Consider the following 25,434-nt stretch of genomic DNA (forward strand, 5'->3'; position numbering starts at 1 on the left):
CTGCCCGTGTATAAAAGATAGCCTGGAAAGGAGCTGGGGCTGAGATAAGACTGCAACCAGATTGCTCACTGCTCCACCAATGTGCTGCCGTATGTTGTACCCTCCTCTCAGAAATCGCACTGGATCTTATAAATCCTGCTGGAAGTACTTCATGCCATCATCTACGTAAAACTAGGTGATCCCTTCATGATTATTGCCTTTGAAAGTATACATGTCTAGTAAAATGTTTAATTCCTCTTGCCTGGCCTGTGAACAAATACCTATAGCAAAGCTTTTGTTTTCTGTGCCCCTGGGGTATGTGGTGTATGTGCAGACAGATGACAGTGCCTGGGCGGTGAAAGAGCAAAGAATGAAGACCATTTCCTGAATGCACTATTTTTGTTAAGACATGTATTTATAGTTGTCTAAAGACTGAGTTGAATCACAAATTATTTAATGTATGCAGGACTTCATGACATGGAGCTGCAGTACCATCTCCTGAGATTAATAGTGGGGCACAGACCTGTTTCTCAGCATGGATGCTGCAGTTGCTCTGAGAAAGAAAATATCTCCTTTTCCCAAGCCTTTGCATTTCAATGCTGTCTTGTCCCAGTTACACTCAAATGTGTTAGGCACGTAATAAGAAATATGGAGTTGTTGAAACTTTTATTTTGAGATGGGCAGGATGGCAATTTGAAGTCAGGTTTAAAATAGAAAGCACGATGATTCCTTCAGTGTGGAAGCATTCCTGTGACTGTAACAGAGATCGCTGTTATGTGAACAAACCTTACTGCTAAAGAGCCAAATTATGCCATTGATTTAAAGCAGACTCCCCGGCGAGATCAGTGGAGAGGTCTGCTTAAAAGCCACTGGTACAACACGGCAAAGATATTTAACAGAATGAATTTCCCATCTCAGCAGCAAATCCCCTAACAGGGTGTTTCTGGAAAGGTACCGGTAGTTTGAAATCAATGAGGTGGAGTGCGGAGGAAGAAGGGGAAGATGCTCGAGAAGCAAGTTGCTTCCAAGCAGCGGTGCAATCGCCTTCCAGCTGTGCAGTGGCGCTGCCAGCCTCACCGTCCTCGCGCCCGGACAGGAGATCGTTTGCAAGTGGTGGTCTGTGGTAGCTGTTGAGTATAGATACAGTGGCTGTGGTTTGAATAAAAAGAAACAGCACTGTGCCGGATCATTTGCTGTTTTGAAAATAAAATTTGTGGTTTGAAGTGACTCCAAAGTCCTGAGTACTCTAATTAGTTCTGAGGAAGATGAACTGGTAATACAGGAACAGATGAGGTGGCGATAGTAAAAAAATAGAGTCTGTTCAGTAGGTCTGTAATTCATCACCTGGATGAGCACCAACTTCCAATGTGTGCAAGGCACCACACAAGGGATGAGGGAGAAGGAAGGGAGGGAGGGCGGGAGGGAGGATGAGGGTAGTATCCAACACACCCAAGCTTAAGGTGGCTGCTCTCTTTCATCTGTCACCCACAGCTAATGGAGACAGACACATTTCTCTGAAGGACTGTGATGGCCACCCAGTTGAGTTTCCACTCTACACAACAACCCAGAAGCACAGAGCAGTGCCATTTAAGCAGTGTAAAATACTCTGTCCTAATTTCTTTTTCTGCCAAAGAGAGGGGAAGGGAGTGAGACATAGCCTTCCACACTTTCATTAGAAACTCTGCTCTGTTCAACATAGTCATTATGGAAAACAGAAACTAAAACACCCCACCAGTTTATTACTATGAATGCAGCTTCTGAAAAGAACTCTGATATATTTCCTGGACTATATGCCACCCTAGACTACTGCTACAACTACACAGCACCAGTAAATCACAAAATAAGACAGGAATGTCATGGACCTTTATCTTTTTAGATACAGCAGCAATATTACTGTGTTTCACACATTATTCACCGTGACACCACATAACAGTTCCAAAATAGCAAAAAGACAAAGAAAAGGAGAAAATGTTTTGACTTGTAAAAGACATTTTCTACTTCCTAAAGTAACATTAAAAATATCTAATAAGTGTTTTTGTAGTAATTTTAAAAAATATGTGTGGAATCAGTTTTCCAGGTTTTTTTCTGTAACAGGGATGGCTAGAAATGTGTTTTTCTAAAGAAAGCTGAGGTTACAATGGGCATCAGAGTAAAAATCATGAAACACGGCAAGACTATGTCAGTTTACAGGACTTAAACACCAATGTTGTCAACAGGAGAAAAAACAATGCAGTACCTTTACAGAAGCTGCAGAAAGGAAAATGTTAACACAGAAAGAATAAGGAAAAAAATAATCAGAATATAACAGACAAAATAAGCTGTTTGGCATGGGATGAATATATTCAAACACACAATTTGGTTCAGTTTGATTAAACAAAATGTTTTGAATTAAAATGAAATTATTTTCTTCTTCCCATTATGTCAACTGCGGTTTGAAAAAAGAACAGAAAACAAAGCAATTTCTGGTTGAGCTGAGGTGATGTTTTGCCTTTGAAATTTTGTGGCTGGAAACAGAACTCAAAAGAAAATCTCTCTTACCATAGCTTTCTAGTCGATGGCCATGAACGAGACCTCAAAGGTAGCTTCTCTTGACCCTTATCTTAGGCTCTTCAGTGCATACAGCAAAGAAAGTGTTCAGTATTCAGCCCTTACACTGTTAGAAAAGATGCCTTTTTACTTCAGGATACGGAATTTAATTTATGTCATTATTCTCAGTGTTTCTTTTACAAGATAATCTAATGATTCAGCAAGTAAGAGAATCTGTTCCACTATATGTCACAAAGAGTAATATTAGCTATTATTGTTCATGATACGTTAGGACGTTATCTTACTGAATGTACCTAATTCAACATCAGGCTGCTGCCTCTCAGGAATTCTGCAGATCTCTTCTAAAGATAACAAAATAAACAGAACAAAACATAATAAAATACTTCCTAAATCAGCATCAAACCAGTAGAGCATACATCTGAGGCTTAGGCTATCTTTGGTAACTTTTTCACTTGCTTTTCATTTTATCTCTCTATCTTACAACTTGGGAGTATGAAACAATTAGCTTTCTTAAACACATAATGAAACATACAGTTTACGACAAAGCTTTTTTCAGCTTATTCCGGAAAGCAAATATGCTTCACACTATTATGGAGGCATGTGAGTGAGTGACTAGCTGAAGTGCAGATAGGTCTCTTTGCTCCATGGTTTTGAAAAAAAACCAACCACACACACACACCCCCGCCCCCCCCGAAAAAAAACCCCAACCACCACAATATTAAATAAATTTTAAACCATACCCTGAGATGCTAGTGTAGTGATGACTGTCTGAATTTGCAGAAATTTTGGAACAGTTGCTTTGAAGTCTGAATGTGCTACATTCTCTCAATAGATGCTAACTTAAATGTTACCAATGCAAAGCAACCTTCACACTTTTTTATTTTTTTTCCATCTGGGACTTGCACGATGAGGGCCCAAGAAAAACAAGAACGGCAAGTATTCATAATCATACATAGAGCACTGACTTATCTTTTCTTTAGATGCATCTTTTTGCAAACTACCAATAGCATGCTTTTTAGTACTGCAATTATTATTATTTCTCTGTATTTTCCTCATTACTCATGTAGGTGATTTTGGATTGTGGCTTTATCATCATAACATTTTTTTGTAAAATAATCACCTTCTCTCTGTCACAGTTTGTTCACACCTGCAGGGGTTAAAACTCCCAAAAGAATGAGATTAACCCTTATTACTAGAGTTTTTAACAGAAAAGTTTCAAAATTTGAGTCCTCCTTGTGAAATCCTTGTTCACCTGTGCACCACAGTATCTAAAACATAACACAACTATAACATATTTCATTCCCCTTCTGAGGTAGCTTTAAGTGAATTTGAAATAATCTTCTTGGGTCATATAAAGTCTTTTTGATCTACCAATAGTACTTGAAAGCTGGCTCATATCAACAAAGTCTTTTTACTTCTCAGAAGGTAGTCAAAACCTGGGGTATACAGCATGGAATACCATTGGGTTAAGATAGCTCCTGAGCAAGTATTTATTTACTTCCAGCATCTAAATAAAAGAGATATAATAACAAGGCATCCAGGAAGATGGAAGAGAAGAGAAAACACACAGGTGAAAAAAGAGAAAAACCACAAAATTTTATTGGGTGGCAGAGGGAAATATTTTAGAAACAGTATCCAACAACCAACTACAAGGCAAATGACCAAGCGAAATCCAAACCATGACACAGCAATAACCAGATAAAATGATCTGATGGATTTCATAACAACTTTTAACTGATGAACCGAGTAACTTCTTTGTGTTGCACCTAACATAACAGGGCTCCTACCAGTGGTACTTCAGGCATGCCCAACATCAGGTTGTTTCTTCAGTAGAAACAACTGAGCAATGACTGGACTGACACTGACTAACATACTTACAGACAGACCACGGGTGGGACATGCCAGTAGAACACACTAAGGAAGCCCAAATTACATTCATAATTTTCCTGGGAACTTCACAGATGGTGATCATGCAACAGGCGAGTATAAACTTTCAGATTAGTAGTCCTAAATCAATTCTATAAATACAGATTCTAGTGATGAGTGTGTACACAGACATTCACCAAATTCAGAAATACTCACTCCTCTTTAATAATTGCAATACCAAAATTTAATTTTACCCACTCAGAAGTTTCTTAAAAAAATACACTGCCTGAAATTTGTCACACACATTATGATTGTGCACGTTGCCTTCAAGATAATAACAGTAATAATAATAATAATAGTAATAACAACAGCAATAATAATACACCTCCACAAACAGAAAAAGGCTATCCATTTTTTGAAAATTAAGATGGGTTAGTGTTTAAGGAGAATTTTGCTAAGAACTGATTTTATTAAGATACTTTAGAGCCTATGGTATAGTACAAAAAGTATTAAAAAGGCCTCAAGAATTAAAAACTTTGAAGACCACTTATCTTTCCCCTCTTGGGATATCAGATCCACCCAGTAACAACAGATCAAGCCTTATACAAACACCACAACCTTCATGTTAAAACTATCTGGGGTTTTTTCTGCTCATATTGGAAGGCTTCTGCAATAACCCATTCCTCTGATAGCTAATAATCTTTAAATTTATTTGTGGTTCATACCTACTTTTTCTTTGTGCCAATGCAGTCCCCTAGTTCATTCATCTCAAATGTTTACCTTCTTGATGCTATAACAGAGAATAGTAATGTCTGCTCACAGCCTTTGTTTTTCCAGACTAAGAAGCCAGGCTCTTTAAATCTCTCCATAGAAAATAACTTTTTTCTCCTGCCATTTAACCTAATACCTCTTCCAGACAAATTCAGATCTTCTTATCATGCCCTAAATGCATAACCTTGCAATTCTTACTATTAAATTCCATTCCACTGATATTACTTCACCCCGTAAGGTGATCCCATTTTCCTCCTATATTGTGATCTTTTTTTGTCATTGTTAATCTCTGCAAATTTAGAGTACCACCCCCCCGCCCCATGCGGTAGGATAGATGTTTAGGACATTCCTTAGTAGTTTCTAACATGATTTTAAGAGGTATTTATTTCTACAAAAAGAAGCGTGCGAGTGCTTACTAGAATTTTTAGCAGCACTTAAATACTTTACTTGGATTACATTCTGTGACTATTGTACTTTTGGATTCCCATTATGGGCCTACCAGTTTCTTCAGGCACTTCACACATCCTTACAGTCTGGCTGGTTGCAACTTGAAGTTCCTCTACAAACAAATTTTTGAAGGTTGATCTACCACAGATCTAAACCGTGCAAAATCAGTAATCAACAAATTATCTGAAAATCTGATCCTGAACATCCGGAAAACCTTCTTTGTCTGAATATTTTCTGAAATGCTCTTTTTAAAAAAAATGCTTTGAAATACACTATAGCAACTTGCCCTGTCACTAGTGCGTTTCATAACCTGGTCATCCAAGACTTAATATGTATAACTTTCAAGTGATTAGCCTGTCACATGCAGCAACCAGAAACACAAAAATTAGTTCTCTCTCCAACAACATATGTGTTCTGAAAGGCAAAACCTCCCTTAAAGATTGCAGTGTGCAGATGGGGTGGCTACCACAGCTACTACTCAGAAGCAAAGGGAGCCCTGATCCCACAGGGCCAGAGCAGAAATGACAGCATCTCTTCCACAACTGAAAGAATAACTTCTTTCCTCCTCTACATTCCTGTGATTTTTCTGTGAAACTACAAATTAAGTCCCCTTGCTTTTAGGCATCAGAGTGGTATATCAGTCTTTGACTTGCTAAATGGATTCTAGATTTAATGTGGAAGGCAACTAACTTTTTTACCCAGCAAGTTCCCCTCAATAGGCATATAATTAAACTTTCCAAAACCCAAAGGGAAAACAAAGACTGAAATACGAGAGCTTCATTCCTATCAATACTTTTCTTGTTAGTATTATTGTTACCCTGATGGTCGTATTTCCATAAATGCTCAAGTAAGTCTTCCGTGAAGACTGCTATGGCCCAAGCTGCCACCAAAACCTGCAACTGTGATAAAGTATTGGTTTTTCACCTGCTTTGAATCTGCCACATGACAATTGTTTCATACATTTTCATTCATCATCTGTTCTCCACTTAAAGACCCATGTGACAGTGACAGACTTTCAAAATTTAATGAATTTTCATATAGTATTATTCTTCTCTTTCCTGTTTGTGCCAAAGTGCACTTAGCAGTGATGCTGAAAAATTGCACTCTTGGAATTATGCCAGCTTTGAGTTTACAGGATATTTTTCTTTAAAGGCTCTCTAACAGATAGGTAACATGAGGGGGTTAGGCGGCTACTCTTCTTTTTGGCAAAATAATTTTGTTTGGCTTTTCACCTGGCTGATAAACCAAAACGGTTTGGAGCCAGTTAATTCTTGGGCAGGAAGAGCTGTTACAAGGACCCTTGTGCCTGTATTACAGTCATGGCATTCGTCTTTCATAACAAGCCTTCAGCACCCTTCAAGGCAGGAATGAAGAATGTTTCTTCTATTTAATCCTACCTCTGAGTTATTTTGTTGGCAGTGGCTTTGACTGATAGGAATTTGGCAGTGGTGGGAGGGGAAGAAACATATGAAGGGAGGGTCTATTTGTTCTCATTTTCCAGTCTGTCTTGACTATATTTGGTCTGCCACCTTATTCGGATGCTTGTAATTTTGTTTGTAAAACAGTGATAAATCCACAAAATGCCTCAGATATGAAGCAGCAAGAAGGCAAAAAGTATATTACAAAAATTTCTTATTTTCTTGTACAGTTTCTAAGGAAAATTTACTCATACACGGTGTTTATGGTTTGGGTTTTTTTCCCTCTTCTTAAAATCCAGTGTCAGTGCTCTGCAAAGTTATGTACTTGACCTGGACTTTATTCCTCCTTCTGTTGTGTCACCCCCCAGAGTAATACAGTTTAAAAAAAATAAAATAACCAGTACCAACCAAGCATAACAAACCAATCTAGGATTTAATCTTTTCAGCTCACACAAGCAAGGGGAGGTTGTGTCTGACCAGAGCCTCAACAGAGGCCCTCAAAGGAGAAAAAGAAAGGAGATGTACATACTATCATTATGCATCCCAAAGGAGATGTTCTTTGCTCTGCAGCTTCTTCCTGCAGTTTTGACAAAACTGTTTTTTTCTTTGACTCTGTTTCCTCATTAAAAAATATAAACCTGGTTTGAAGCTCCTTCCTTCAATTTCAGGGAAAAAATGAATAGATTACATAAGTAGCACACATACAACAGTCAGTTAAAAATGTCTACAGTAACTCTGACTTGGCCACAGTGGAGAATCGCTGCATGAACTTCAGATACGTAGTTTAGATTGATAAATGAGGTTCCCCCCTGTGGCCAGTGGAAATACATAGGCTCCTCCAGAAGATTCAGAACATTTTGCATGGAGCTTCTCTCCCTCTTTTTTTCCCCGTGACTGAAGAGATAACCTAAATGTCAACAGTAGCAATGCGCTTCTGTCTGTGTATGTATCACAACGGCGCTTTCCTTATCAGCCAGTTCCCACTGGTCATCACCAGTCTGTAGGGTAGCTTTCACAAAGGACATCATGCCCTGGTGATCGAGGAGGCTCCCTCCAGAATGTCAACAAGGCAACTCCAGAAAGGCAACTGGTCTTTAATATTGCTGAAAGGAAAAGGATACCGGCCTGCCACCAGCCTGCCCCTACTACACAATATAAAACAGAAGCAAACTAGAAAGTCCCAGGCTCAATCAGTCTGTTTATGCCTCAAGCTCAAAGGAGCCTGCAGCTTGGGGGAAGTCGGAAAGTTAAGACAAACATCTGATTAGAGTTGCAGAAAACATAAGCTGGTGCCTCATTTTAAGATCAGTATATCTCAAGCAAATAAGGGAACTTGAGGGAGCCCAGCATCTTTGTAAATAGAGCCATTAATTTAGATGCTTAAATATGAATTTGAAGTGTACCATGGACACAGGGTTCCAAATCTGCTGGACTGCAAACTGCTTCAGCAGTTCTAATTCCTTTTCTAGGGCTCTGTAAGTGTGTGCAGAAGTGGGTGACATAACAGTTATGTTATTCAAACAAAATACTGCACACATGTAAATGAGCTCTGCCAGGACAGTAGGCAGACATTTGGAAATCTGGAGCTTAAAATGTAACAGCATGACTCTGTCATTTATAAAAGGAATTTTCATTTGCTATCATTATCCATGGTTACTTGCCAACAGTCACTTGATAAAAATCTGAGATACTAATGTATACATAGCTTGATTTAGAAAATCTAGCAAGTCATTAACCTTAAGCAATATATGCTTATCTTTGCTGGTGATGCTGTCAATGTTTAATTTCCTGTAGATCATAAATTCAATACCGAGTTGACAGTGCTGCCTGGAGTAAGTAGTGAAAAAATTCCCTTTTTAATATTTCATCCTATTGATCATTTTCTTTACTAGTGAAGCTGTCTATAAGCCATTTGGACAGTAAGATCATTCCTGAAATTGTCAAGAGGCATATGATTCATTGCGTCTCTTTGGTCAAAATAAATGGAGGAAGGGAAGGAAATGGGTTTTCTTCTCTGTTATCCCCCTTTCTTAGATTCCTTGAGTTTTCCAGTATTTTTTTTTATGAGCAAGTCCTACAGTTTTCTGAAGGATTTATCTGTTTAGGAAATGCTTTCCTCTGAAAAATCAGCTTACTAACATAATTTCTCCTTTACTACTGGGAATTTAATGCAATATTTTTGGTTCTTTGTTTTACTCAGACTCCAAACAATCACTCCTACTCTGCATATTTAAATGGCCCCTTAGATAAACTACAAGATTATGTAAGATCTGATCCTGTTCTCAAATAATCAGATGTCTACCACCAACATGGGGAACAATCCAGACAGATGGTGCCTCAACAAAAGTCTATGAAGGTGAACAGAAGTCACTTCATTGACTCAGCCCCCAGGAGGCATGAGCTACAGCCTCCTATCAAACATGTGCTCCACTGAAATATTAGCGAACGGTCCATATGTCTAATGCTCTTGTGCGGGAGATCTTGAAATTGGCATATGTCTCAACTTGGAGAGTGGATTCAAGTTTCCCACAAAGCTATTTATGTATATCATGTAAAGTCTGGCAACTTCAGAGCAAATAGCTTCAGAGTAACTTCAGACTTTTAGACTAAGAAATGTGCATTAGTCCTCTCAAATTCATATTCAGCTGGGAACTGTATGGATACTTTTGAGTAGATATATCTGTCAACTGAAAAGAAACATCAAAGAAAAAAACACTGTGCTGTGTTCAGAGACATCGGAAGTATTGTCACATTCTTACAGGGCTATGTTCATAAACCTATGAAGTTTTTATTTAGCAACATATGTAGTTTTAAAATGTATATAAAACAGCACTACTGCCGCAGTCTACTTCAGTATTCAGTACCGTACAGCAAAGATCTCAAAGATATTGGAGGGGCTCTGTTATTCTAAGACTTAGCATCTCCAAGGTTCAAAGGTTGGCAGTTAAAGCAAAACTCTGTCTGGATGGCAACAGTCAGCTGTTCTCCATGGGCAAGGTAGCGCCATGTAGCTTTATTACTTACGTTCTATATTCTTTGTGTTGTGTGAAATGAAAATCTCAGTAGAAATTCATTGAGAGGAAGTTTGGATCACTTTGCCATTTGCTACAAAAGCCTACAGTCCAATTATGCTCCTGGGGAGAAAAACGTGTATTATAGGCTTCAGCAGCAGGAAAGCAGTGTTTAACCAAGAGCAGTTCTTACTGCATCATCCCGGTGTGATTAGTAGTTACAAAAATTTCAGACAGGACTGAGATTTTCACTGTAGGAGCAGAACTACTATAATGATCCAACCTAAGGATAATATCCTGCAGGGAACCCCAGATCTGCCTCCGGAGCTATGTTTATTGTGTACTCTGTCTTTGAGTAGAACGAGAGTCATCAAAACACCTTTTTCACATGAGTGAGCACCATACCATGACTATGTTTTGTATACAAAATAACTGGTTCTTGCAACTTCAGAGCAATCACAGGATGCCTGTTGCAAACGTTGTAACCAATGTCCTGGGTAGGTATGCACCGATCTTTTACCGGTCTGGGCACTCCGGTTCTGCAACTGGTATACATTGACTAACCATACTGATTAGAAAATGCTGACAAGTATTATCCACGTGTGCAGCTAAGAAGAAAGAAAAACTTTAAAAGATTACATAATTTAGTTTTTTTTCCTATCAGAATTCATAAAGCAAATGTGCAACTGATCCGCAGGAACCTGAGGATCAGACAGTCAGGAGGAAAAAAAACTTCCTTGCAAGAAGACATATTGGGAGGTCTTCAGAATGTGTTGGGGTTTTTTTTTCCTCAAAAAAAAATTACTTCAACAAGAGTTATGCTTTTTTTAAAAAAAGAGAAGGATTCAGCAGTCAGTCTAAAAAGGAAGCCTAAAAGCTCTTTAAGTAAAAAGGGCAAAGACAATTTATGTTATTTAGCTGCTGGAGTCAGGAAATGAGGATCATAAACCTCATTGCTGCTACAGCTGGGCAGTGGGGGAATCATCACATTTAGAAATGCTCCTTGTAAACAAGTGTATGCTTGTTTAGGCACTCCAGATCTAGGGTTGCTGCTTTCAAAGGAACAGTAGAGCAAAGGGACTATGCTCTGTGGGAACGCTCCAGCTTGGAAACGGTTGTGAAGCTGCCTGGAAATGAAGGACAGGGTATGTCAGCCAGGGAAATGTCTTTCTCTAAGGACTCTTCAATAACAAAAACCCTACCATACAGGACTGAAAAAATATTGATTGTGCAATCCCTATTCACCATTACTCCTATTCATCCACCCATGAAGATGGTGGATTGTGTGTATTGCCCTCCTCAGTGACTCGTCACAGATGGCCAGTTATGAAAGAGCTCTGTTCACTGCTGCAAGCCCACTGTCCTCTGAATCATGAATAAAAACAACAAGCTTCAAAATCCCAGAAGCTAGAGGAGATAACCTGTAGCATGACAGATCACAAGGGCAAAGATTTACTGCCACAGCAACAGAAACATGTGCAAAAAGAGTGATAAAAATTAAGGTAGGAGTGATGCTGCCCCTTGGTTTGTAAGAAAAGTCATATCCTTCATTTTTTAAACTGATTGGTTAGGATATATCTTGCTGTACAGCAATTTGTTTTGTTTGAGGGTGATTTTTTTTTCTCCTGCTGTTTTTAAGATGGTAAAGTATGAAAAATTGAAGTTATGTAAGGAAAAGCATCTTATCATGGCTCCTACAGCATTTCCGACAAACAGATTTTGGAGCCTAAAGCAGTGCTGAAAATCTAGAAGGGCCCATCTACATCAATACAGAACAAATTAATATTTCCTGTCAAAAGCTGCAAATCCGTCATGAGCTGTAACAGATGCTTTTAGGACAGCAAATCTAGCTGACCTTAACTGAAGAAAACAGCACCCTGTCACACCCATGATATATAGTTGGTCAGGATTACAGTGTTCTCCTATTATCTGGCCATTCTGTACTTCTTTTAATCCAGCCTATGGAAAAGGTCACCAATACTCTACTGTGCTCCTTACATACAACCAGTTTGCAGATTCTGTGAATGATGCAAGCTGAAATAAGTAAACATAATAATAAACCCACGAATAGCTGTAGACAAGAGTAAACCGCTGTACTTTAACAGAATCTGTGTGCAACGTGTTCTCTGCTTGGTGACATGTGCATCCACTTCTTTTACTTGTATAATTTCCAAAACTGACACTTCTGTGTGTAAAAACCACAAGAATTATCCTTACTTTGTAAAGAATAGCTGCCTCTTCATAAAACCGAAGCAAACTCATGGATCTCATATAATTGTTATTAATTTTTATAAGTGGTTTTGGTACATCAGCGAGTGTTTTTTGGTCACAGATTTTAAATAAATTTAATTTTAATCTTATGATTTTTTTGCTAATACAATTGTAACGTGGTTATACCTTATTTCTTTTGAAAGCATCTATTGCCAAAAGCAATTGTGTGAACTACCCACTTCTTTTATGTGTCCAGATGTTTTAGGATCAAGAAGTTATTTTAGTAATGGTCTCATCTACAAAATAATTAATCCTTTAAGAAAAAAATGTTCTGAACTAGTAGTTAAACAGCTAAACAGTCCAGAAATCAGAACACACATGAGTCTCATCCAGCTATCAACAAAAATAATCTGACCCACTACTGCTTTATGCACTTCTGGTAAAACTGTAACTCAGGAAGTCTAACGTATTCTTTGCTCCATAATCACCAAGAAACAAGTGAAATAGGAACTGAATTTCATCCTGTCCAAGGGATGGCAAGTTCATCCTTTAATTAAATCAATAATTGTCTTTGTTAATTGGATTTGAAAAAAAAGGTTACTCTTCCTATGAAGAATGCTGACTCTTCATCCCACTAATGATTAAGTTTACTTAATTCAGAAAACTGTAGCCCTGTCAACCCATCAACTGATTAGCATTGATTCATGGACGCCACTGAACATAAGCTAAAAATACTATATTCAAACATTAAAACATCAGCAAAGTTTATTACTATTACTGTGATATTTAAAGTCGCACAAGCTATCCAACCACCCACACCCGCCCTGCCCTATGGCTCTCTCTTTCACCATGCATGAGGCCTTAAGTATGTCTGTAGCTTACGTACAAACAGCAATAAAGATGATGTTATGGGATATGTTCCCTGGGAGTAGATACTTGTACCACTTGTATAGATTCCAGTAAGTCTGTTTTAATACTCTCCTACTCTCCAAGGTGGGCCACTGAACTGGAATGTCCCTGACAGAAATGTGGGTTTCTGTCCGTATGATTAACTAAATAAATGTATTGAAATGTAAATAGTATTCTTCTGTATGGTTTGAAGAAAAGGGGGAAAGAAGAAAATCAATACATTCTGAACACTCCCTTTTAAGGCCTCTTTAGTACAAAAATAGCAGTGAAAGACAGTAAGGCTTTGAGGAGGAATGCTGCTCACTGAGCACCATGGCTCTGGCTTGTCTAGGGGTACTGAAAAGAGACAAGATACTGCAGAAATCTTTGACAGACTCAGGGGCAAGCCAAGGTTTTTAACAGAGCAGTCAGTATCTCTATTATTATAACCTCTCAGCATGCTCCCTCTGCTTATCCATGGGCTTCAGGACTGCTGCACAGCTTCAGCTTACTCCACAAAGGCTTGTGTGAGGCAGCAATTAGGTGACTCATGGAAAAGTTCAGCAAAAGATAAAGAAGATAGAGGTTAAAAAATGAAAATCCTCAATCACTAAGAGAACACATCTTTTTCTACGTCCTCTACAAGGTCAAAATGCCATGAACTAAGTGCTTTCTTAAATGTTTGAGAAGATCTGAATTAAGTATTTATCTCTACCTTCACATTGTACTTTGCAGTGTACGTGTTTGCGGGCCTGTGGTTGTCTATGGCGAGACTACACCTGAGTAAGTACGGCACTTTGCTCGGAAGGCCAGAGCAATCGGGAGCGACGCATTTGCAGCCCATTTGCAGGAAAGAAGATGTGGCCTCTGCCTACCTGAGGCTCGTGTTTGATGGAGTTACCAAAATGCATCTTGAGAAAAGGCTATGATCTTTCAGGAACAGTGTTATTTGGAGTAACTTGGACCTGCTCTGTGAAGGGTTTTTAGATCAGGACCAATTAGTACTAGAAGACCAACGGCTACAACCTTTGTGTATTACCCAGCAGCCCTGGACCTTGTCACACTGAAAGACCAGCACAGCCAGCTCCCAGGTCTGTGGTCAGCCAGGACAGTCAGCTAGCAGTGGGCCTTCCCAGCATCACATTGCCAAGAAACAGTCCTCCTCACCACAGATGGCAACCTTCAGGACAGATAACTGTCTGTTTAACACCCTACTGATCAGAAGGCGGCTGAGGCTGAAGCACCTGTCTCCATCACTTTGAAGCGCCTTCCTCATGGCCATGCTTGATGAACCTCAATTGTCTGGCTTATTTGTTTTAGAGGGGCTCATCTGCACCTCATAGAGACATTTTTATAAGCTAAGCCTTGAACTGGAGCTCCTAGGATCTTACTGGAGCTTTTCTACATATATTTTGCAAATTTGACATTTACATATTAAAAAAAGAGCATTTTCTCTCATGAATGCAAAAGCATCACAACAGGAACACATATTGCTTCCTGCTGCTCTATGAAATCTCTCCTTAAGCACTTTAAAATACATTTGGTCTAGCCATTTAATGACAACTGTATGAAATCATTATAAAGAACTACTTTTCACAGGAGAGATTTGAAAGCAAATGAGCTCTGGATTGTACATATTTCATAAATAAACCATGTATTTTAAAAAATAATTCTGGCTGATATTGTTAGACAAATTTAATAAACTTTAATGGCCCTCATCTTGGCGTTACAGTGGTCTCAGTCCTAAATGAAGCTGAGTTCGTAACCTGGTTTTGGTTATCTGTTGGCATAGATTTCCAGCTCCTTCTTCACATCTACTATTAGAAATCATCTTTGTCATGCACAAAGAGCTAAAGTTTGACAAAATTTAGCTTATATGATGCACCTAAGCAATCCACTTAGGAAATACTACATAAAGATATTAGATGTTTTCTGTACATCATGCTTTTTCATATCCAGCTAAATCTCAGTCCTTTTCATTAACAACAAAGAATAGAAAAAAATATTTTCTGAACTTCTCAATGTCTCACTTTGAAGACACCTCTACTTGCTGTCCTATTTGCAGCTGTAGTCCTAATTGTGATTTTGATTGTAAAGTGGCCTGTAACTTCTGCAAATTGCCACGTTATGTATGCTAATTATCTGTTAAAGACACAATCGCCCTTAAGTACCTTCCCTGCATAGGTATAGAAATGATAAATCTTTCTTTTCCTTCCCCACCCCCAAGCAATTTATTTGAATCTTAAAAGCACTTTATAATTTAAAACGCTTAACCCCACTAATACAATAGAATATTCTCTTTATGGTTTATGATGAAAACCATTTCTTTGAAATATGGTGAATCCCAGTTAAAGTGGTACAAAGTACAAAGCACAACCATACAATTTTTTCCTAGATAGTATCTTAAAAAGGCATTTCTGTTCTAAGACTCACCAGTCTCCATTTCACACAGTACAAGAAATCCAAAGACTTTCTGAGCATCCTCCCTCAGCTGTCACGCAGACTGGGGTGGAATTACCTATTGTGCAGAGCAAAGTTGGTTTCACAGAGAACCAAACACAAAACCTAAAGGTTTTAACAGGGACAACTTTACCTTCCTTTCTAAGAAGGAATCTGTTGAAAAGATAGCTGGGTAGAGGACCTAGCTCCTCCATTTCCCAAAGTAAACTGGCCACTGATTTTGAAAGCACACAATGCTCTTGAGTAGCACTTCAAAATGCCATATATGATGTCTTTAAACCATAAAGCAATTTGTATTTGCAAGTTTAAAGGTCACTATGTCTAAAAAAGACAAACAACTCAAATTAGTTTTAAATACCACTGCTAAGTTTACTGCAGTTCTGTGAAGCAGTGTCTCTTTGCAAGCACTTCAGAAGTCTTCTTCCCATGCTACCCATGCTAAACCAATTAGCCACAGCAGGAGCAATGTGCATGCCTGAAAGGAAAAAAGTCCCTGAACATGGATTTCACAGTAAGGCCAGCACTACAGCAAAGTGGACAGAAAGGTGCTGAATGGATCATGCTAGATTTCTCGTACCAGTCAAATTCAAAGGTTGCTTTGCAAGACCAGAACGAGGCTGAAAATTACAAGTCTTTTTTCTTAAGCTTTCATGCTCAGTTCAAAAGCTCATTCAATCGTTTGACTTCTAAACGAGGTCCTAACTGTGGGTTTCTTTAAATGTCCTAGGCACCAGACACAGTGAAAGACAATGGAATTTGTCTGTTAAAAACCCAAACCCACTTACTGTAATGCAAAAGGTTTATCATAGACTGTGTTAAGTATACAGTGACAGCAACCATTTTTCCAAGACACTTTTCCTGTGAATCCCTACAGGAACAATAACTTCTTCAGCACTCAATGACACCTTAAACACTTGAACACCAGATTGTATCACAGAACCCTTCACATACAAACACCGTGGCATAAACCAATTAGGTAATAGCCAGTAGCAGAACCGAGCTGTTTCTTGCAAGACATACCAGTAATCACTTATTCCAGTCACCTGGTAATAGATCTTGCAGAAAAAGGCAGGCAGAGAAAGAAAAGCTCTACTAAATCTCTAATGTAGCCCCCAGAAAGCGTCAATACAAAAGTCTTCCCTTACAATTGTTTTGATCCTGAAAGAGATTAGGTGCACCATGCGGAGGGAAAAAGAACAAAGCTTCCACCTGTCAGTGCAGCATGACAGAAGTGGTGCCACTACAGCTGGACACCAGGCATAGCGGGGCGTTGAAACCACTTGCACATTCAGTCCCTTGCAATCCAGAGTGCAAAGCAAATGAGCTGTAGTACGCCTACTGGCAATTAGTGGTTCTTCTGCATCTCAAGAGATACTAGCTGTAGTGTGATTCAGAACAGAAGTCCTTCTCAGGCCCCCTGGGAACTGAACGGATGATAGCAATTTCCAAGGATTTTATACTCTGGCTTTGCTCCAAATTACAGCAGAACTGAAACAGTTCAAATAATCTTGGAAGTAACATTCCATGGCTCTTTTGTTTGTTTGTTTATTGTTTGCACTTATTTCTAAAGAAATCAAAATAGATAAAAAATAAATTGGAAGAATCACTTAAAACTAAGAATTAAAAAAGATGTATTCCAAAACATTAAAATGTGTTCTGTCTGACAGCCTTTTTTATTTTTTTAAAACAAAAGTCTACTGCAGTTGACCTGCTTTTGTGAAGTATTTTGATTTCAACAGAGCTGCATTTTCCAGGAGAGCTTTCACACCCCCAAAATTTGTAGATTTCTTCCATCTGTCTCTCACTTAGTCAAGATATGCATTTAAATTTTATTCATTTTTTATCTTCAGCTCATTAAACAACCTTCGTCATTCCCCAACTGACTCTAATTTTTCCATTACCCACAACCAATCTATTTATCCATTGCCATGTGAAAGTGCATGAGGCTGTTTCAGTGGGATACCGCACCTCTGCCCAACAAATCCAGCAATGCATGTAGCACATACACAGTTCTGCAAACTTCCTTATAAACAAATATCAAGGGTCCAGGTCACACCTAACCATTCTCAAAGAACTCCACTGGTTTGCCAACACTGCAGCTGGCATAATACAAGACAAACCCCACTGAATTACATTCCATGTGTACCGTCAACTGCTACCCCCTGCTCTCCAGTCAGGTAATTTCTTCCTCCCTGCTATTTATCCATCCGATCAAACTCTACCCTCACAGATCCATGCACAAAATGTGATGCTCTCCATACAACCACAGAAATTGATCTGAAGGCAAAATTTCTCAGGTCTCTCCCATCACTGTGAGTGTGCAAAGATTCTTTCCTGGGGGTAAGATCGGGCACCAACTACAGAAGCAGTCAGATTTTTACTAGCTGCACATGCCAGCTGAACACTGTGTTCCCTGCCACTAACAGGAATTTCTGTCTCTTGAGTATCTCAGGCTGCTGTCGAGCAGCAGAAAATTACTTCCCCCACTATCGCAAGAAGTCTCAGGAAGCATATAAAGTTAAGGACACCTTTGATACACAGAAAATTATTGGATAATACACAATGAATCATAGAAATGATGGCTGGAAAAAACCTCTGGAGGTCATCTAGTCTAACCTCCCACTCAAAGCAAGGACTATCACTAACAGGAGATGTCAGCTGTGATTACACTTAGTTAACTGTGGAAAACTTTCCAGGGACCAGCAAAAAAACCAAAACCAAAACAAAGCCAGACAACAAAACCAGACAACAAAACCATCAGACAATTCAGAGTTTAAGAAAGGGCAAAATATAGAAAACATAATAATGTACATTTATAATAAATATCATACAATCACATTTCAAACAGCACTGCCAACATTTAAAATTAGGCTACTTGATCACCAGCACACTTGAAACACAGTCATGCTAAAACCAACATGCCTCTAAAACGTCTAAAACCAGAAGAAGATGTCATGGAGGAGGCAGACCATAAGAAAGTAACAAAAGCAATGAAAAGGAGACTGGGTGGCTTAGGTATTGCAAGAGGATACGTACCTCTTTTCATCTGGGTCACCAGTTTAAAACTGTATGAGTATAAACACATTCCTCACTGTGGAATAAAGATGTGATAAAACAATCCTGAAATAGGGTGAGCAGACCTTCCTTTCTTTTCGCCTACCTTCAGAAATAATCTGCTTCATGGAATTCACTCTGACATGCCTACACCAGCACTTTGTGCATGCAACCAGGATACCAAAAATTTTAGTCAGGAGTTACATCTTCCTTAAGTCCCACTGGAAAATACTTTTCCTGGAAATAAAAGGAACTCTCTATCTCTGTATCTCAATGCACAGAAACTGATCCAGATGGAAGAAGGAAAGAGATCATGAGCAGGACTTCTAGTTTGTCATGTGTCTTCTCTTTGCAGCAAGATCATGCATGTGCAATTGTTCTTATGCACAATTCTCAATTCATATGCTCATTGCATTTCAGAGATGTTTTATTTGTCCACAGGTTTATCTGTAGGAGGGCAGCAAGCAAAGGAAACCAAGAAGTGAGCTGTCTGGTGGCTACAGACACTTGTAGAAAAACTCTATAGATAGTGGACATACATTTGACAGTGTAGATTCAGTGTAGAAAGACACTTCATGAGAAGGTGCATAAAGGAGTTTTGAAGATAGCAAAAAAATGGAGATTAGAAAAGTTTAAAACATATTACTGATATATTTTCATATTTACAGAAGGACCTAAGTGTTGCATCTTGCAAAAGAAGATGTGAACTAGAGCTTTATGCACGTGTAAGGAGACTGGAGGATCTCAAGCACCCAGCAGCCAAAAAGGATTGCAATTGGGCACTGTAGTTTGCAGGATCCGCTCCATTCCGAAGCCTTCAAAACTACTTTTATTTAATTCCATTCCTCCTGTTTGGTTCAAACTACTGATGAGAAACACTCAAATCTTCACATCAGCCTTCCGCCTAGAATTCCAGTGCATTAGCCATATTAAAAAAGAATTGGTGGTGACCCCATTTCCTAAGAGGCAAGTTTGGTGTTACACAGCCTTTAGGTTTATGGTTTATTCAGAGCATAAGCCTTGTGAGCAAACAGTGACAGACCCACTAGGCTGCAAGGACCATCTCTCTCAGTTAGGGCCATGAGGCCTCAGCAAGGCATGTCTGGGTGAAAGCTCATAAGGCAGCTAACTGGTGATTCTGTCCTATCAATAGATCAAAGATCTCTGCTTTCACAGGAAAAACCCCCAACAAACAAAACAGCATGTTTTTTATCAAAAGCATGTATTTTAAACATAGCAAATAGAACAAACTTTCAAATAACAAAACAGAACCTAATAACATCATGACCAATTGTCTTGAATGTGTTAGCAGATACGGTATTCTGTTATTTTTTCACAGCATTTTAAAAGCATTCAATTTCCTTCTGGTTAGAATAGAAATCTTAATCACAGAGCTGGGAAGCGCTGATTGTATGATATCTGCACAACTGCAGCCATGCTCTTCTGAATAATCTCTCAGTTTAAAAAAAAAAAAAAAAAAGCTTTCAAATTTATATTAGATCATCCTTAAGAAATGCTAATGTTAACCGATGTAAATGAAGAACTGCCCTGAATACACCGAACTGTAATGACATTTCATTTACATCTACAAATGAAATGCTTTTCTCCTCTCTAAGCTTAAGTGTTATTATGCCTGATTACATTTTCAGATTTTTCCCCCCCTCTTTTGTTCCTCCATCGGACTGTCTGTTTTACAAACAGGTTTAAGCAAAAACGGTTAACATTTCCATCACGTGGACACTCATCTCACTTAATTGTGTAGAGTTCAAACATTTCTGGGATGACGAAAATGTATATGGCTTTGCTTAGCAATGCAAACTTCCTTGATCTGCTTGAGCACAGCCTAAGACACAATAGTGGTTTTGTTCTGTGCTTTTAACGAAGACAAAAAAATTAGACGGATTTAGGTCAAAGGAAAAAGAGCATGCTAAAATGCTGTAGAGTTAAAATTCAGCTGCAATGGTAACAACATATCCTAATTAATTATAAACTTCATGAATACTAACTCAAAGATAATGCCAGCTATCACAGCATTTGCAACATTTTTCTTCAAAATAGTTTCTCGCTATTTTTGGTGCCTAACGTTGAAGTGAAATATCCTGTTTATTTTACCTCCTAAAATTTTTCCTTTCCTTCTTGTCACAGTGAGAAGTGAAATTATCATTGTGGTGCTGTCAGGATGTCCCATTTTCTGCTAGTAACAATGAGGTTGACTTCAAACATCAGGGGCTATATATTGAAAATATTCATCCACTTCCTGTTCCACTACTTTACTGTCAACATGCAGTTATTTTCCAAAGTATTTTAACAACAAAGAATTACTGCACATGCTAGCTTTCATACTGGTTCTCTCACAGAACTTTTTCTTCCAAAATCTGTTAGTCAATGACAAGTCCACACATACCATCATATAAACATGTAACCTTAGAAATGGTGGTGACATAAAATACTTTACTGACCTTTGGATTTGGGATTTGTTTGTGAGGGAAAGGAGATATATTATTAAAAAGGGAAGGAAAAAAAAAAAAGGGAAGAAGCAAAAGAACACTGGTCTCAGCTAATGTTCATACTTTGTTGAAAAGTCTATTTCCAAATCAAACCAAAGTGGGAGGAAACGTGTTTATTTAGAAGCTCTTTCTGGAAAATATGAGCAGTATTGTTTTCAAAAAGAAAAGCAAAAAGACATTATGGGAGTGGAAAATAGCTTAATGATCTGTGCAATACCTGTAAATCGTACATCCTCCAGACATGTCTCTGGGCAGACAGGTTGCCAGCAAGTGGCACATGAAATGGAACAGGAGTTAATAAGCTGCATGGCTTATCAGCTTAGGAGCCAGGCTGGGGTTACTGCCCTGCCGTGGCCAGAGGCAGGCAGCTGGAGAGGCAGGAGGCAGAACACACCAAAGCAAGAGGAGCCAGCGGCAAGGCTTCAGCTCCAGGGGAACCTGCAGAGGAGAGGAGCTACCCGTGTAACATGTGGTAGGAGGCACTACCTTCATCAGGGCAATGTGCTGTAGAGGAGACCCTTTCTCCCTGCAACTTGTGAGATGGTGAGTGCTGCAAAACCAAAACTCATTTCTTGCCCCCGTTGCCCAAATGCACTGATTGATGGGCCAGCCTTGGTCCAACCAGCCAGTGAAAACATGACCAGTGTAATGGTCTGGTCGTAGCATAAATTGTACCCAACCTGTAATTCCATGTTCTAGCAAAGGAAATACATAGAAACTCAAAATATGCTTTAGTTAAATACACAACATTTAGAGACAGAGGAAAAAAAACCTCACGGTTGTTCCTCTCCCTCTCCTGAGATACTCCTCAGATCTCCAAAGACAGATTCACACGTGGATCTCACATGTGACATCAAGGACTGCAGCATACTCCTAATCAATCCAGCTGGCAATGTTAACTCCTGGACAAACCAAAAGGCAGACAAATTTCATGTTATGCTATACACCTAGGAATTAAGTTGCTAGTGGTTACAGTAAAGTACTAAATCCGTGAGATAGGAAGGTGTTGTCATTAACTATACTGCACTGTGATGCTCCTGAGTTTCGAAAGTGTCACTGAGGAGTTAAAACTTCCCCAGAATGGAAGATGAAGAAGTGTTCCAAACGTCAGCAAAAAGCATCAGCAAGCGAAGAGATACGTGATGAAGGATTAAAAGGGGGCTATGCTTAACAGTCATTCTTTCTTTTCAGTGGATGGCTAACATTTCAGAGAAAGGATGGAACTGAAAGACCTAAATCAGTCAACAACTCTACCCAACAATACATCTCACAGAGGCTTCCTTCAAGAAAAGTCTATGCTTTCTATGTCATTTAAAGCACAGGACATTAGTAATAACTTGAGCACAGTGGGCAGGAAGGATGAGTTTAACAAAGCTTGTGTCAGAGGTTCAATCAACCATTTAATGGTTAAATATTTTTTGTATTCTTGACAAAAAGGATACCAACTTCCTCTTTTAAGTCTTGGCACCACTATATAATTTTCAGTTTCTTACAAGAAAATGAAAAAAGGAAGAAAATCGAACCAAAAATACATGAAAGTAGTAACCCTATCTGGCTGCATTCACCAAGGGAGTCAATGCAGACCAACACAGAGGTATTACTTGCTAGCCGCATGAACAAGGTTAGTGAATGAGCTCATTTATCATTACATTGTTCTAGCCTCTGGTTCACCTAAAATAATGTTTTCCAGGATGAATCACTCGACCTAAACTACCACTTCAAAGCACTCAGATGGATCATAACTCTGCACTATAGCAAAACCTGATTCTTAACCAACAAACCCACCCCAGGTATCTGATACTGTCACTACACCAAATAAAACAATAAAACCATTATTACAGATAAAAATAACCAAGAAAAAACTTTAAAAATAAAGATACTCTAGGTTTTTACACTTTACACTTTATCTCAAACATCATACTTGGATCTGATCTCTTGCTACATTAATCTGCTGTACACTGAAAAGCTTTGAAGTCACTGAAATGGCATCTGATAGCACAAGAGTAATACAGTAGGAAGACAGGTTGCAAAACCTCAGATGAGGTACCTGACCAGAAGTTAAATAAAACTGAATGAGAACAAGAACCCTAAAAGCCAAATCTAACAGCTCTTCTTGAACTGCCAGTGAAATCTACAGCCTCAGCATCACTATCACTGAATTGTGCTACTGAGCCAAATGTACACTGAAAGCAAGCATGCTGGCATGAATTATTCATAGTCAAAGTGCTGTCCTAATATACTCTGTAACCATTACACTGCCTAAAGATTTGGAATAGTGTAGGAATATGGAGAACAAATATTTCTCCTTTGAACAGAAGTTGAACATAAATTCAGGACAGAATAATATCTAGTCAGGTACACCAGGAGAAAGTCACTGTTACTAAGAAAGGAAGAGCAGTAACAGTAGTGTGGAAGATGGAATTAAAAGCCCTTGGTGCAGAATTGCAGAAGGGTTAGTTTGGAAAGGGAAATAACAACTTAAATTTATATTCATTCAAATTAGACTCTTCTCAAGATGTTAAAATGAGAAGTATATGAAAAGAAAAAATGTTATTCAAGCCAATGAACCATTTTGAAATGTTTTTAGCAAAAAAATTAAAATATTATGATTCCCATCACCACCTTTGTTCTGATAGAAACAGTCAACAGGACACATACTTATCAGCTTGACTGACAGTTCAGGACTGGACACGCAGCTTCAGTGCATCACAAACATGAGCTATCTCAACTATACAGGACTGAGCATGCGAAAGAGTAACATTCTGATGTAAAGCAAAAAAAAAAAAAAAAAAGAAACCAAACCAAAAAACACCCCACCACAAAACAACTTAAACAAAACATCAAAAAAATCTAGATCTATATATCACCTCTGAACATATTTAACCAGATGTTTGCCTTTCAGAGGACCCACTAGATCCCAGCCAGAATAGGGTTTACACAAGAACAGGTAGTGTCTGGTGCATTCAGCAATCCAAATGTTGGCACACTCCTGATGTCACCGGAAAGCTTGGAATTGCTGCCATAAATGCTGAAGAACAGCAGTCCTGATTTTGCCTTGAACCCGAACATGAAACTCCTTGCCTATGTAGGGTTCATCATGCAGCAGAGACACCAACTATATTTTCTTTCCTGCCAGCACTTTAGTGTAGTGGCACAGTTTTCCAAACATTTTTTTAGGTTTAGCATAGATAATTGGAGAATCATCTCACAAGTAGGGAGATTGCAGAAACTTTCTGGAGGAACAACAACTGACTGCAAAGAGGTCACATCTTATAATTTGCAGACATAGGGACAGAGAAGAGGTGACCCACATGAGCTCTGACTTTACTGTTCTCTTTTTTTTCTAGCATTACATATTGATTGTCAAAAAGAGGTCTCTTAGAAATGAGAAGGCAAACTGGCCAAGAACAGTTCACTGATTTAATAGCTTATAGAAACCACTTCCACGGAAATCTAATAGGTTGCTAAAGTGCCACCCTAGAGGGAAGTATCTGCTTCCTAAAGGTTTTCCTGGTTCTGTTTCTGCAAAATCAATCTATGGAACATGCTTTCATACCACTTGAGACCCCAGTTTGACTGCTTACTTTGATGTCCAGCTTTTTATAATAGCTCACCAGAGTGAGCCCTGATCTTAGTCTGTGACACATTAAGAGGTTTTAGGTCTTGAGCTTGTTTGAAAAAACTGACCATGTGCACTTAAACCCTGCCACACATCCACACCCACTCCTCAACAAATTAATGACTTGCTCAAAATTCAAGCCTACTGACTACTCCTATGGCAAAAGGGAAGGAGGAAAAAGTCACCAGCAAAATGACAAATCTCTCTGTCATTTCCAGTTTTAAGAAAATGCAGGGGGGGTTGCATCACTTTCCTTACCTCCATTAAGTTACGCTGCTCATACATAGTGTGGTTTTACTCTAAGAAGTGATTTTATTGAGGAAGTCAGAGTAGTTGATAAACGTTTAAGGGAAGAGATTAACCTGAAGAGAAGCCATTCCAAATGACCAATCTCATCTTCCTCTGCATACTTTTGCTCACGTAATTAATATGGTTTTATAAAAAATTATAAGACTACTCCATGGTGTTTGGTTATTATCAGATTACCATACCACAAGAGCACTTCATAGAAAAGGCAATCTGGTCTTTTGGCATAATTTGAATGGCATATCCACATGTTATGAAGACAAGATATGAATTTGAAGGTCCCCATTTATTTCTGTACAACTAAACAGCCATTTAAATATGAAGCATACATAAAGCCTGATTCAGATTAC

At 38.7% G+C, this 25,434-nt stretch overlaps 1 protein-coding gene across 3 annotated transcripts in view; it reads right to left on the reverse strand.

Annotated features, from left to right (window-relative positions):
• LOC308060006 (poly(rC)-binding protein 3-like) overlaps nucleotides 1-25,434 on the reverse strand; it is a 528,829-nt gene that overhangs the window by 473,610 nt on the left and 29,785 nt on the right. The window contains exon 1 of one of the 3 annotated variants that reach the window (XM_080378172.1): nucleotides 2,518-2,632. The exons of the other annotated variants lie outside the window; for them this stretch is intronic. The gene's annotated coding sequence lies outside the window, so the exon portion shown is untranslated. Of the gene's footprint in view, nucleotides 1-2,517; nucleotides 2,633-25,434 lie in introns of those variants that run through there. 3 annotated transcript variants of the gene reach the window in all.

Source organism: Falco punctatus (genome assembly GCF_963210335.1).
Source record: "Falco punctatus genome assembly, chromosome: 3".
In the NCBI taxonomy this organism is placed as follows: domain Eukaryota; kingdom Metazoa; phylum Chordata; class Aves; order Falconiformes; family Falconidae; genus Falco; species Falco punctatus.